This window comes from Primulina tabacum, chromosome 5, assembly GCF_025594145.1.
Source record: "Primulina tabacum isolate GXHZ01 chromosome 5, ASM2559414v2, whole genome shotgun sequence".
Classification (NCBI taxonomy): domain Eukaryota; kingdom Viridiplantae; phylum Streptophyta; class Magnoliopsida; order Lamiales; family Gesneriaceae; genus Primulina; species Primulina tabacum.
In genome coordinates, this window is record NC_134554.1 from 4,829,798 (window position 1) to 4,843,860 (window position 14,063).

The 14,063-nt window shown below is 32.3% G+C and overlaps 1 long non-coding RNA gene and 2 pseudogenes across 1 annotated transcript; 2 read left to right on the plus strand and 1 right to left on the minus strand.

The window, feature by feature from the left end:
* Positions 1-3,676: 3,676 nt before the first annotated feature.
* LOC142544621 (uncharacterized) lies at positions 3,677-4,581 on the plus strand (annotated as a pseudogene).
* A 1,233-nt stretch (positions 4,582-5,814) lies between these two features.
* On the plus strand, positions 5,815-7,723 carry LOC142544622 (uncharacterized). The gene is made up of 2 exons (XR_012820071.1): positions 5,815-6,177; positions 7,226-7,723. It is a non-coding gene; the product is annotated as an uncharacterized LOC142544622 (long non-coding RNA).
* A 2,798-nt stretch (positions 7,724-10,521) lies between these two features.
* Positions 10,522-14,017, minus strand: LOC142545759 (putative E3 ubiquitin-protein ligase XBAT31; annotated as a pseudogene).
* Between the last annotated feature and the right edge of the window lie 46 nt (positions 14,018-14,063).

Genomic DNA, 14,063 nt, shown 5'->3' on the forward strand with positions numbered 1-14,063 from the left:
CACTCGTTAAGATAACTTCCACCAAACTAAGATGATCTTTTTTAGCTTGAGCGAAAAATATGTGAATTTGAAAGACGCACAATGGCACAAGAGAATCGAGCAGAAGCAAGGAGAAGATAGGGGGCAAGTGATTAAAGAGGATGTAGGAAACCGCGGCGGGGCGTGGGTGAGAGGAAAGATGACCGGGGTAGAGGTAAAGCACAATTCTCAGCCTATGTTCTTTTACCTGTAAGTCGAGTATAAGGTCATGGAGGTGAGTGAGGAGTGGCAGAAATTGAGAAGTGGAGATGCACGGGTTAGCAAGAAGCTTGGCCCTGGGGTTAGAAATTGAGAACATACGTTGTTTTCATAACCGGTTGATTTAACTGGATTAAACCTTTTTTTATTTTATGCTTGAGTTTATTATATATCCGGAATTATTCTTAAAAAAATTTATTATCATGACTAATTAAAAATACTTTCAATCAATTTCGGACAATTTTATCCAAAAATATAAATTTTCAGACTTATTAATGAGGGGAGATTTCGGGAGGATACTATTGATTTTGACCCAACTGCTTCTTCTCTTCTTTTCTTTTTCTTTTTTTTTTTTTTTTTTGGTTTAATTTTCCCAACAAAAAAAAAAAAACTCTAAAATAGAGAGGTAAAAAAATAAATGATAATCCCATTTCATAATTTTTTTTGATTAATTAATGAATGTGGCGGTTGGATCGAAATTGAGGACCGTAGATCTATCAATGCCTTTTAATTGTTAATTGAAGAGATAATTTATTTGTTTTGATTAGCATTGAAGGTGACAACCGCAAGAATTTCTGGTTTAGACCAAATTGTACCAGAACCGAAACTTTTGCTGGCTACTACGCTCTTTCACAGGAATAATTTTATGCACCATTCGCAGTGTACAAAAACAACGCTTGTGGTAAAATATAATGACAATCCTATAAATTTTGATGAGTGTGATTTCACATATTAGTCACACGACTTGTAGGTTGTAGCACATCGGACATCATAATATCAAGTTTAGAATAAAGTTTCAAGTTCGAAATTCAATTATAACAATCTTTCAACTCGGTGTGTTACAAGCAAATTGTTAAAAAAATTAATGTACAAGTCCAATGGTCTCATTTGCTTTTCACAATCCATCCCCGATTAACACAAATCCAGAACACTAAATAATATTTGGTCCGTCCCAAAAGAAAAAAATGCCATGTCCTTGTCACGATGATGTAAATAAAATTCAAGATTTTCAGTATATTACTTTTTATTTAAATAAGTGTAACGTCGGAGTTTGTAAGGTAAAAAATAAAACGATAAATATATATTATCGTTTTCAGGTATGATTTAAGATAATCTAAACCAAAATGACATTCTTATTTTATTTTTAATGAAGTCAAACAGAAAAATATTAATTAAGATATTAAATCCTGCTGGGAAAGTTTCAGTCATAGATTTAAATAATTATACTAATAACAATTATTGATTTAGATATTTTTTTTTAAAAAAAATATCTGACCTTTTCACCCACCTTGACCTATTTACATAACATAATAAATAAGTAGCATTGGCCCCTACTATCAAATCTAGCCATTGAAACCCTGCCATTTGACCGATTAAAGTTCTTTATTTTTTTTAAAAAAAATAAAAATTAAACAAAGTTTTGTTTTCTTAATTACATATACTATTGACATCACAATTTACAAAAAAAAAAAACCAAAGTAATCTGCACTTAAGTATTTCATAAATTTAGAAATAAATAGTTTTTAATATTTGAACAAATGTTTCATCCATGTTTGGCTCGACTCGATTTTGAACGAGTATTTGCCACAAAAAAGTCGACCAATTTATTCGCGTTTTAGACAAATAAATATATTTTCTTTACAATGCTGCAAAACAATGTCGAGATAACCGCCAAACATAGCATACAATTAGATGAGGATGTCTTAATTAAGATTCCATGTGTTAATTATTAATATAGTTAGACGGCGATTATTTCAATAAATTATTTCTTTTTTATTTACACTAATAAATATTAGATCGAATTATCTCACGGATATAAATTATTTCTTTTATTATTTACACTAATAAATATTAGAGCATGTTATCTCACGGATATATATTCGGGAGATGACTCGACTCGATTCATACTTAACATGAAAAGTAATAGTTTTTGCATGAAAACTAATGTCTTTTTTCAAGAATTGAGTCGGTTTGGATATCTCTTTCACGAAATTAACCAATGATATTGTCTCATTAAAGATTTTGTGTAGCTAGTACTAGTGTTTAATTAACAAAGAAACCGACATATATAATAGAAAATCTTTGGTACATTTTCACTATATAACGAGTAATTCAAATTTACAATTTGATAATCAACTAACTGATTTATCATATGATTCGTCAAGTATGTATAGTTTCGATATTGTATTTTAATTTTTAAACGATATTTGATTTTTCACAAAGCTACTAGTGCAATATGATAACATAGAATAGATGATACAAGGATGATAACTCAGTATATGATTAACATGATGATTTTTCTGACCCTAATAATTGAGTCAAATGTTGAATAAAAACGATGATGACAATCAACTATTATATTATTTTTTACACCAAATTGTGCCTGTTAATACCAACTGTTACTATCTCTATATATTGGTAGGGGGGAGTTGCTTAGTATGGTAAAATCAATGTGTCTATTAACTTGTTTTTTAATATATAAAATAAATATAAGTGTGTATGATTTTAGGAAATCTGCAAAACAAAAGGGGGCAAATTGAATTATTCTTGAGAAGATTTAGTCCGATAATATATCTAGATTTCACCCACAAAAATACACATTCAAAAGAAGATTTTTGAATCGTATTGTCTGAAAATTAAGATTAATCCTAATAGTAATTCAAAGATACCAAGGATTATACCATGTACTAAACGCCCACAGACACAACATTATGGGTAGGGCTAACCCAACGGGGTCATGTTAGCTATCTCCGTCCACCCATTTTTTTTAAAGAAAATTTATGTTTTTTTTAAAAAAAATATTAATTTACATTCAATATTTTAAGGTTATAATATATATATAATATAAAAAAATATGTGTTTTTACCGTGTACTTTTAATCACATCATATCACTAGCTGAATTCGTAAATCTTTTTATATTATCTGAAAAAGTTTTCAAAAGTAAAAAAACATACCAAGGGGCCACACGTGTTCTTGTTTTTGATTTGTGTGCAAATGAAAAAATCACAATATGGGTAATTTTATTTAAACATACATATAGACTAATATACAAAGAAACGAGAAATCTTAAAGTTACATGCCCAAATTTTATTATCGTAATTATGATTTTTAACATTTTAGTGCTGTTCTAAAAATTTTCCACAATTATTAAAATTATTTACGGTGTTTGACCAAAATCAAGATAATCTCAAATCAATCACTGCTAATTATGTATTGTTGTAAATAGCATTTACAATACTGAAATGTATAATTTAAATTATATAATTTGGATAAATTCTCCCGCGACATACGTAATATAATATATTAAAAGATATAAAATTTATGCAATATATAAACAAGTTTCATGTATAAAACAATATGCATAAAACATTTCTTTAAAATAAAGAAATTGTAATTTATCTTCATTAAAAGGAGGACAAAGTTGAAATAAAAAAAAAAAAGAAAAAGTAAGAGATTATACGAGAGTGAGTGTTCGCATTGGATCCTTCGCCAAAAGTACTGTTCGGGAAAGCCTCCATCTTCATTAACACATTTTCCTCTCTTTTTCTGTCAAAATCTCCCTTTTAAATTCTATCTTAACTGTGGAGGAAATACAAGAAAGTTGAGAAACCCTCCAATTTCTTGATTTTAGTCGCTTGTAAAATATATTTAACACCCTCTCGTTTCCTCCATCGCCTTCCCGACCAATTTCCTCTTTACATTTTCTCGAATATTTCACCTTAATGTGCTCAGAAATTCTTGGTTTTTCTCCATTTCTGAGGATGTCCGAAAGCGATAGCCCGAAATTTACACAAAAAGAAGAGGAGGACCAGCTAGAGCGGATAATCGAACCCGATAATCCGAGTCGACCTGTTTCGGAAGACCCGGATTCTGGCGAGGAAATCGGTCCGGAATCCGACACCGGAGCTCAAGAAAAGACGCAGGAAAATCTTGGAGCGATCGAGGTTAAGGAAGAAGATGGAGCCGTGAAGAATGTTTTGGAGAATGTTGATGAGGAGGATGATGGGTTCAGGACCCCGACATCATCGGATCACAGAATACCGGCGGTGACTCAGTGCCCTCCAGCGCCCAGGAAAACCAGGCCGCAGGCAATCGGGAGTCAAGAGAAAAGCGTCGCCGTCGAGAGCTCGCCGGAGCCTCCAATTCGATGCAGCGGCGGACGAGGTTGAATCCATATTCCGGCCGGTGGTTGAAGATAGTGTAGAAGAACAGAAAACCAAGAAAGCTAGAAGAGATGATGAAGATTGATCCACGTTTCTCGAAGTATGGTACTGAAATTCAAGTCAGTTAACCTATTATTTATTAATTAATTACCATAATCAAGGGATAATTTGAAATTTAGATGTCGGAGGTTATATTATACGGAGCATTCTGATCGAGGATTGTCGTTTGAAAATAAAAATAAACGAAAATACACTTAGTTTAATAATTAAGACCAACAAGTATTCAAATTTTAATCATATACAGTTTTTAGAATTAATTATAGTGACTTGATTTTCAATGTTTTTTATTTTGCTAGTTTTCGATTATGTAGCTGTGCACGAGGCTAAATTGTGGGAAACGGTCTTTTTAACTGATGAAAAAACAGTTAGAAAGAGGGCAGGTGCCTAATTAAAATCCAATTTCAGCTACGGTGACTATAATTCCGAAAAAAAAAAAGTAAAAGAAAAATCGAGTGGAGTGGAGTTTATCTCCATTTAGGACAAAAAATTCAGGCAACTTATATTGTGTGTATGTATGACGTTTATTTTAAAATTCGGGGAAACAAAGGTTGAATGTTTTTTTTTAAAAAAAAAATTAAATGTAAAATTTGAGATTTGATTTCAGTTTAAAGGGTCGATAAAGGTCTAACGGTCGCAACTGCATTTGCGTATGAATATCATGTGAACAAATTTATTGTTATATTTATTTTAATAATTTTAATTTTTTTGTTTGTTTTTAAAAGGATACTGTAGATCTATATTATTATATTATTAAGTTTGAGACATCTAAAGTAACTAATTTTTGGTGTCATAGTATGTTACAATAATTATATATATTAATAAAATGTTAAAACTTTAATACAACTCACATATGTGATAGAGTTTTTGTTTCTTAATCATCAAGTTATAGATTTAATTATTATTTTGGATATATATATATATGTGTGTGTGTGTGTATTGCAGACAAGCATGTGTACCCCGCTAGCATGGTGGTTACTGCTGGTGAACAAACTTCCTTTAACCAAGCCATTAATGGGGGAAAATTGATTAACTAATTATATGGCAGCATATGAAGAGCTAAAAGCAGAAAAAGAAAAATAAATAAATTTTTGTGTTTGTTTTGCACGATCATGTAAGAGTCAACCTATTATTTAATAATCATGATTTAATTTAATAGTTTGTTTAAATGTGTACTTCTAAAAAGTTTTTATAAAAATATTTTTTACAACTTTTTATTAAAAAAAATTAAAATTTATTTTAAGAATAAATATGTTTTTTTTTTTTTACAATCATTCTATTAAAAAATATTTACAGTTAAAAATATTTTTAAAATATTCTTTATTATTCTAAAAACATCAAAAAATACTTCTCGCTTTCTTCAAAATTATATTTGGAGAAGAATTTATTTAAAAAAAAATCATGAGCCTTAAAAAAAAAATTGCCCAAATATCATCTCTACTATTCTCTACTATTTTATTAAATATCAGTAGGCAATAAAAACCGCTTCTTGAGGACACCAAGTTTCTTACCCTTTTTGCCCTCTTGCCCTTTTGATAAAAACCGCTTCTTCTCATTTATTGTGAGAGAACCAAATTTTCTTTGACATTTTTTGCTCTTTTATCCTTTTCTTCTCTCAAAATCTTTCAGAAAATATATCTCAGATATATATATTTCAGAAAATACCGATTTCTTTCCTCTACATCTCGAATCAAGAATGAGTTTTCCAGAATAAATAAGGTATTATTCCGGATTTGTGTTCCCTTGCTTCCTTTCAATGCTTGAAATGTGTTCGTATTAATTCCTGTATTGAGAGTACATGGTTGAATCACGAATGCGTTGGTTTATGGGGAATTTTGATTTTGTTCGGTTGATTGTGTATTTCTCGAAAATTTCACGTTTCTTGCAAGTTCCATTTTCAATAAAGTTTGAATGTAGAGTTTTTTTTCTTCTTCTCTTTGTTACCGTCAAATTCATTCGATTTTTATATATTTATGTTTCGTATATTTTCGGTGAATTCCCTGTGTGTGTTTTTTTTTTTTAAATTTTGCCCACGCGCTGTGATCGGAACCTTTTGCATTTTTGTTTTTATGTTTCGCATATTTATGTTCGATTGTTGATTTGGCTCGTGATAGTGATTTAGGATTGTGAAGTTGGGGTTTATTTGTACTTGCTTTGGTTTGGCTGTAAACTTTGGAACTTAGCGTCGTTTAGCGATCGTTGTAAATTTGAAATTTGTAAATTCATCTTTGAAAGAAAATTCTCTAATGTTTGGTTGTTCGGTGGGTGGTGTTGGGAAAATTTCAAGGATTTAATGTGTTTTATACTAAGGTGGATGGCCACCATCTGTTTCGTTGCCTCTGCCACTAAGAATTATTATATGATTTGCTGACTAAATAAATCTGAATTTCTTTTTGGAATAATATATGAATTTAAAATACTACTTTCTTCACTGTCATATGTCATCGATTGCTGTTCAGATATGCTCTATTAGATTAAGTTCTCTATCCCGTTGATTTCATTTATAGTTTATGATAATTTATTCCAGTCCTTCCAAGTGTGAGTTGGAATGATTTTGTGAGGGAAATTTGCGAAATCTTTTACTATTTCATTAAAGTTAAGCATCTAATACTAACTGAATGGTGTCTTGGTTTGTTTTACTTGCTTCAGCATTTTGATATAATTGATGGCAGCAATATTGTGCAATTTATGTTTCTTGACCATACACTGATGTGTCTTTGAAATTGATTCTAATTGTTTCATTTAAAATACTAATCGAACTTTTCAGAACCTTCGAAGTCAATTATATGACCGTAAATGGCGGATCCACAAAGAGTGAATAATCGGTGATGGTAGACCGCCGCAACATACGGTTGGTTTGGATCTGAACTTGGCTGCTGTTCAAAAGAATCAGCTGACGATTGTGGATTATGGGTACGAGGAGGGGGCATCGTCTCCTGAAGCTAAGGTATACATTTGTAAACATACTGAAAGGTATTGAATTCTATTTCTTCTCAAATTTGGATTGAATGATCTGTGATCGTAGGATGGAGAAATAGTGGCGACTGGTCGAGTAATGTATGTGAAGATTTACACGGGTTTGATTCGCGATTATCGTCTATTTATTTATTTTATATATTTTTTCTTCCTAAACATTATATACACATTTAATTAATATGGAACTGTTGTCTGGATTTTATGTACATATCAATGGACATCATTTGTATGGTTTTTTAGTGATTCCTTCGTTGATTTATATCATCCAATTTCCGAATTTTCCTTTGAATGATTCAATATCGAATTTGTATTCAATATCGAATTTGTAATATCATGAATGTTTAATATATTAGCTCAATATATTTATGACACACGCAACGCGTGTGCCTCGGTGGCTAGTATACTTTAACTTTTTCACTCATGAAACAATAAAAAGTATTAAATTATTTAAAAACTTCATTTTATACACATATCAAGTACACTAAAATGCATTTCTCAAGTAATAGTTCAAGTAAGGAACATCGTTGATAATATATATATTTTTTAAGAAAACTTTCCCTTCAATCATACTACTTTTCAAAATTTAATCTATAATTGATAGGAAATAAATTTCTATCAGGGGACCGAAAGATATTTGTGAAGAATTCTTAAAAGCAAATTTGAGCATATTTGGTCATATTTCAATAATTATATATATATTTTTAGTTTGTCATGATTACAACTCATATCTAAATGTTACATTTACAACTTTAAGGTTTGTAAAAACGAACAAATAAATCAAATAATTTCTGAAATTACGAACACCATCGTAAAGTTTGCATGTATCTTACATTTTACTTCCTTGAGATTTTATTTTACATTTGAAGAGGTTAGATGTAAAAAAATATACAAACCCGATAGGTGTATGTGATGTTAAAAGTAATCAAATTTGTTTGTTATTTTTCAGAAACCTCGAAAGATGCGTGTGTAATATTTAATTGTAGTTGAGTTTTTTTTTTTTTTTTAAATTATAATGACAAAACAGAGAAAATAGATATATTGTTCAAATAATTTTTAACCGCAATTTTAAAAAAATATATAGATATACGAGTTTGTTCTTCAAGGTAATCATGCCCCACAAATTTTTAGTCAACCGAAATGTTAATGTTTGAAAAAGTAATAAGAAAGAAGAAAAAAAACATGATTTTGCCAATGCTAAGTAAGAAAAAAGAAGAAGCAAGATTTAGCCAATGCCAAACAAGTTTGTTCTTCAAGGTAATCATGCCCCACAAATTTTTAGTCAACCGAAATGTTAATGTTTGAAAAACATAGAATTTAAGGAGATTTGAAATTTAAAATATCATTATAGTATTTGGAAATATGAAATTTCAAAATATAATTGATATTTGGTGAAATTTTATGGGATTTTATTAACCATAGTGAAATAATTGCAAAATAGGTAAGATTACATGAAAATGAAAATATTTTACTAATTAATTTATGAGATTGAGATGATTTGTAAGGGTAGAATGAATTTAAATCTCCGGGAAGGATTTTTAAATTTTACCCCAATTGACCTCGGCCTTGAATTGATCCAGCCCAGGTCAAAAAGGCCTAACTTGGAAACTGTCACTTATTTTAATAAAAATTTCACAATTTTATATAAATGTAACGAACAGAAGGAGGCAAAAACTGAGAATTGAGGAGCTGCCGATCTGAAGAGCGACAGAGATTCGATTGGAGAGACTGAGTTTTTCTGCAGCGATTTCTCGCAGTTTGAGAGAACGGCCCTGAAGCGATTCAAGGAGTGACGGATAAGCCGAAAACAGTGCGTAAGATAAGTTCCAAATTCAAGCATACCGATGCAAAGCACAAAAGAGCAACGAGTGGATAACACGGACATGCAATTTGCAAGGCAACCCCGCTACTCGGTCTCTTCGAATCTTGACGCTCATTGGGATTTTTTTATAATACTTATTATTTCTCTTAAAAATATACTAAATAAATCTCTTCTATATTATAATCATTGAGTGGATTAAAAAAATATTTGAATAGGACACCAAAATTTATTTCCCTTTTACCCTCCTTTTAACACCACGAATAATAATTCAACCACGTCAATCCACGTCTGAAATCTTCCCCCAAAAATTAAAGCCTTAGCCGTATCAACACATTTGAAAACTTCTCAATTTAAAAAGATATTTGTTAAAATTATAATAAACAAGTAAAAACATAAGAATATATATTTACATTTTGTGGTCACACATAGCTTATGCCACAGTTACTAGTATATACTAAATCACACCTAACCTAACTAATTTTCGCAAGTCCCACCTCCATGGTTCAATTTTATAAAATAAATATTCTACGTGGATTATCAATAAAAAAATATTTATTTTATTGTAAATATGTGCATAGTCGACTTTTCTTACGAATAAATATCTGTGAAACTGTGTTACAAAAGGCCTACTTAAATAAGCAACACGCCTCTTGATTTTCTTAGTTGTATATCCTTATTTTCCTTTGTAACACATTTTTAGTTTCTTACTCGAAACAAACAACATTTTAGGTTTATTTTTTCTTAGAAACTGAACTCAGAACTAAAATAACAGGATGACTAGCTAGGAGCATAAATAATTAAGTTGGAGTTCAAATTCAGTTTCGAAGTTTTGAAATTTTGTAGTTCATCTAGGTATCATGGGGTATGTTCGGTATGAATGATACAAGAAAGATATATAAATTATCTTGTTGTTGAATCTCACATTTGGAGAGAGAGTGAATTAATTTATGGGAAAAAAGTTTCAAAAACGAATGATTTTTTAGATATCTAAATAAGCGCATCAGTTATTCAGATAGTTCATAGTTGATTTTTTGTTTTTGTTTGTTTTTCTAACTTACATTTATTTATAATTTCTCGATCGTTGATAAATTTTTGAGTTGGATTATCGCTATAGATATTGTAGTTTTTTTTTATAAAGGCAAATAATATTAGAGTTTTAATTGTTAAACATAGTTAAAAATTTAAAATAACGTTTGTCAATCATTTTTTTTCTGAATTTTGAGCTGATATAAAATGCTTAAATAAATATTTTTATACTTGAACAACTATGAATTATTTATTCTAAAAATCTTCCCCCGAGAGCTTGTGCTAGTCTCAATTCGATAGTAATTGGCTAATAGCCACAACCAATGTCTATAGAGACCTGGTGCAGCACGGATATAACCTTTGCTACAAAATCTTCAAGTCAAAATTTAGATAATTCATAGTTGATTCTTTCTTTGCCTGAGTTCACTGGTTAATTGAACTCGTTTATCCAATATTCTCGAGCTCTCCAGAAGATCAACCAGATAAGAATTGCAAACTCAGAAAAGAAACGAGGAGAATACAAATCCAAGGCTTGTTTTATGTGTCTATGTTTGAGGCTGGAGACCGATGCTGAGACTGGACAATCTCTGGTCTCTGAACACTTTCTTGAAGCAAAAAGGAGGGCTAGCAGCAGTACTAATGTTTTGGAGACAATTTTGGTAATTGATGAATGCTAAGTTGCCCCAACTATAACAAGTTTTTGACTGGAAAATACCCGGTGAAAGCATCATTTGACACGGTAACGGTGAAGATACTCCCGTCATGCTCGCCTTGTTAAGTTAGAAAACAACAAAAAACATGGAAGAAAAGACAATATAAGAATCAAATTGATTCATTCGCGGAAATGTGGCATACTGCAACTTAGAGAAAATTACAATCACGGAACAAATGACATAAGAAAAACGATCGTTCATATATATCACATTTGCATATCTTGATGCAAAAGCGCGAGCTGCTAAGTTCCAGTGTATAGTATAGTAGACATCAGGAATGAATAGGTGAGATTAAGTCACCAATAATTTCTTCTTCTGAAGGTAGATTCTATCGATTTCAGTTCAGAACCCCCTTCCAATCACATCCAAGACGGATTTTTATAGAAGAAAATAAGTAACGTGGTGAATCTTATGGTTTATCAAGCTCTTCGTCTACTTCAGTAGAAATTTTTCCTGAACTGCGACCCAATCTGCCGAATGAACTGAAGGGTGACAAATTATTGAAGCTCCTGCTGCCTTCACCGAGATTAAATGTCTCTCTTGTTCTTCCTAGTTTTCTAGGGCTGAGATGCCACTCGGTTTCACTGTCAGACTTGTTCTTGGCAACGACTAATCGGGTAATGCTGCTTCGACAAAAGGGGCAGATACGAATCTTGGCAGAATTTGTTAAAGCATTGGGTTTATTAGGGCTAAAATACAATGAGCACACATCTGATGACCACAGTTTTCAACCTCGACCGTGCATGCTAGCTCAAAGCAGATGCAACATAGCTCAGTGGAGATGGCCTGTAAAGACAGAAATTCACATCTCTTCAGCTTCAGCTTTTCTTTAAAAAAAAATATTATTTTTTTGGAAAAGGCACTTTTAACTATCATTAGCAATTCCAAATCGGATATAATATCGAACAGGATCAAAAGATTCATCTCAAAACTGGTATTGCGGCCACCCTTCTCATCTAAACAAACAAAGGTAAACTTAATCATGATCGAAGGAAGTTTGCATTCTTTCCATTCGGAACACAGGTTTCATAAAAAGAACCAGGATTCATGGATATTAGAAAGGTAACTCATGCCATAAGCGAAATATGATTTCAACTTTAAAGATATTTGCAGGATTTTGAACCTCTGATTCGTCAATGTCATCAGAAACTGCGAGAGGAGAAACTGAATAGGATGCAGCACCAAGGATCGCCTTTTCTCTGTTTTTATTAGTTTCAACTAAGGCATTTTCCAGTAAAGATTTAGCCTCGGGATTGAGCTCGCCGATAAACTTCAACTGGAATGGCCAAGTTAACAGCTCTGGAGCCAGAGGATTTAACAAAGCAGCACATGCATCATGTTTGTGTTTCAAAGCAATCATGTATGGTATTCTCCTGCACATACATTGGCAACAAAACTATAAGGCTACTTCGCAAATTATAAGAAATATGACTATACATTTCAACAAAAGTAGCAAGAAGCGAATCAAGACATCGAAAAAAAGTTTCTTGAGGGATATACAACATGCAAGCAATCTTTTTGATCTAGTTTTCCTAAGGGTCAATGACTACAGCGAGAACTGCTGTGTTTTCTACGAACTTTTCACCATCATGAATTGCAAGTAATGGATTCATGCATGTAAACTCGACTTCAAGGGCGTCAGGGCAGAATTTCAAAAGAAATCCATTCTTCTGTAATAAAAGGTTACATGGGTGTACCCGGATGAATCTCTTTGCAGGCGGTCTGCACCCCAAGAAAGCAATTCTCGGACACAATCCAATGAGCCTCCCCGTGCAGCAAGATGAATAGGTGTATCACCTGAATAGCTGCAAGTAGCTTCTGTCAGTGTAACCAACAAATGAAACTCAAATCCTTACAAAAAATGCAAATGAAACATTACCTGTATCCACCAGTAGAAGCACACACAGAGACCCTCTACTTAATAGAATGTGAACACAATCTGATCGGTTCTGACGGGCAGCCAAATGAAGTGGGGTTACACCACTTTTATCTCTTATATTCACAAATCTTGAAAATCCCCTGACCTCCCATACAACAATGTGTAAGAACAATTTTTGACGGTAATAGACAAATTTGCAAAGGAGATGGAACAAAATAAAAGTTAGTAGCCACCAAGAATGTGCGACTGGGGTGGAATTTGCAGCAGAAAGAATCGATTCCAGGCAATCTGAATGACCATAGTAAGCTGCATAGTGTAAAAATGTTCTCCCTTTTAATGTATCAAACAGCAAAATCTGAAAAAAGTACAAAAATTCATCATCAGATTATGAATTCACAAAAAACTGTTGCCTCCAAATAAATAAAATTAACTGAAAAAATTACATAAGCACCAGCTTGAATCAGCCTATCCACGCAGGAAATCTTGCCAAACATAGCAGCTAACATTAATGGGGTCTAACCCCATTTTTATGCACAAAACAAACAAAAATTTCCGTAAAAGAGAAGTGCCCACAAAGATTAAGACACAAAAATGACAAAACGAATATATCTTGAACATTCATTCAAGCTACACACACGACCACAGCTCACCTGTTTGTGGCGATCGAAGATGTCTGGATTTTCTGCCCGATCCAGAAGCATAGAGAGAACCTAGCAAAACAGAAACCCACAAAGAAATATAAGAACCATTCCCAAGTGATCAAACTATTTTGCTCGCTAAATCATTCCGCATTATCAAGAAACCGAGTCAATAGCAGTAAAAAAAAGATCGGTTAATACCCACCTCGATCTGGCCATTCGCCGCCGCCACATGCAAAGCGGAGAGCTTCCGATGAGCAGTTTTCAACGTCAGCAAAGTTGGGTTCGTATCCGCCATTGCTTCAACTGTTCGAAGCTCTCCATTTTGGACAGCACTGAACAGCCAGTTTCCGCGGGATTCAGTGCAGCTCATCCCCTGTCCCATTTTCTCTTTGCATTTAGGACAGGTTCTGAGTTGACTACGTTGTGGTGCTCGTAGCACCGGAAGTGGGAATGGAGTGTGTGTGTGACTGCATTTTATGATTTCTGAGAGATCAGAATCATTGTTCCCATTGATTATTATTCATTTCTTTTTTCGAAATAATAATTTTTAA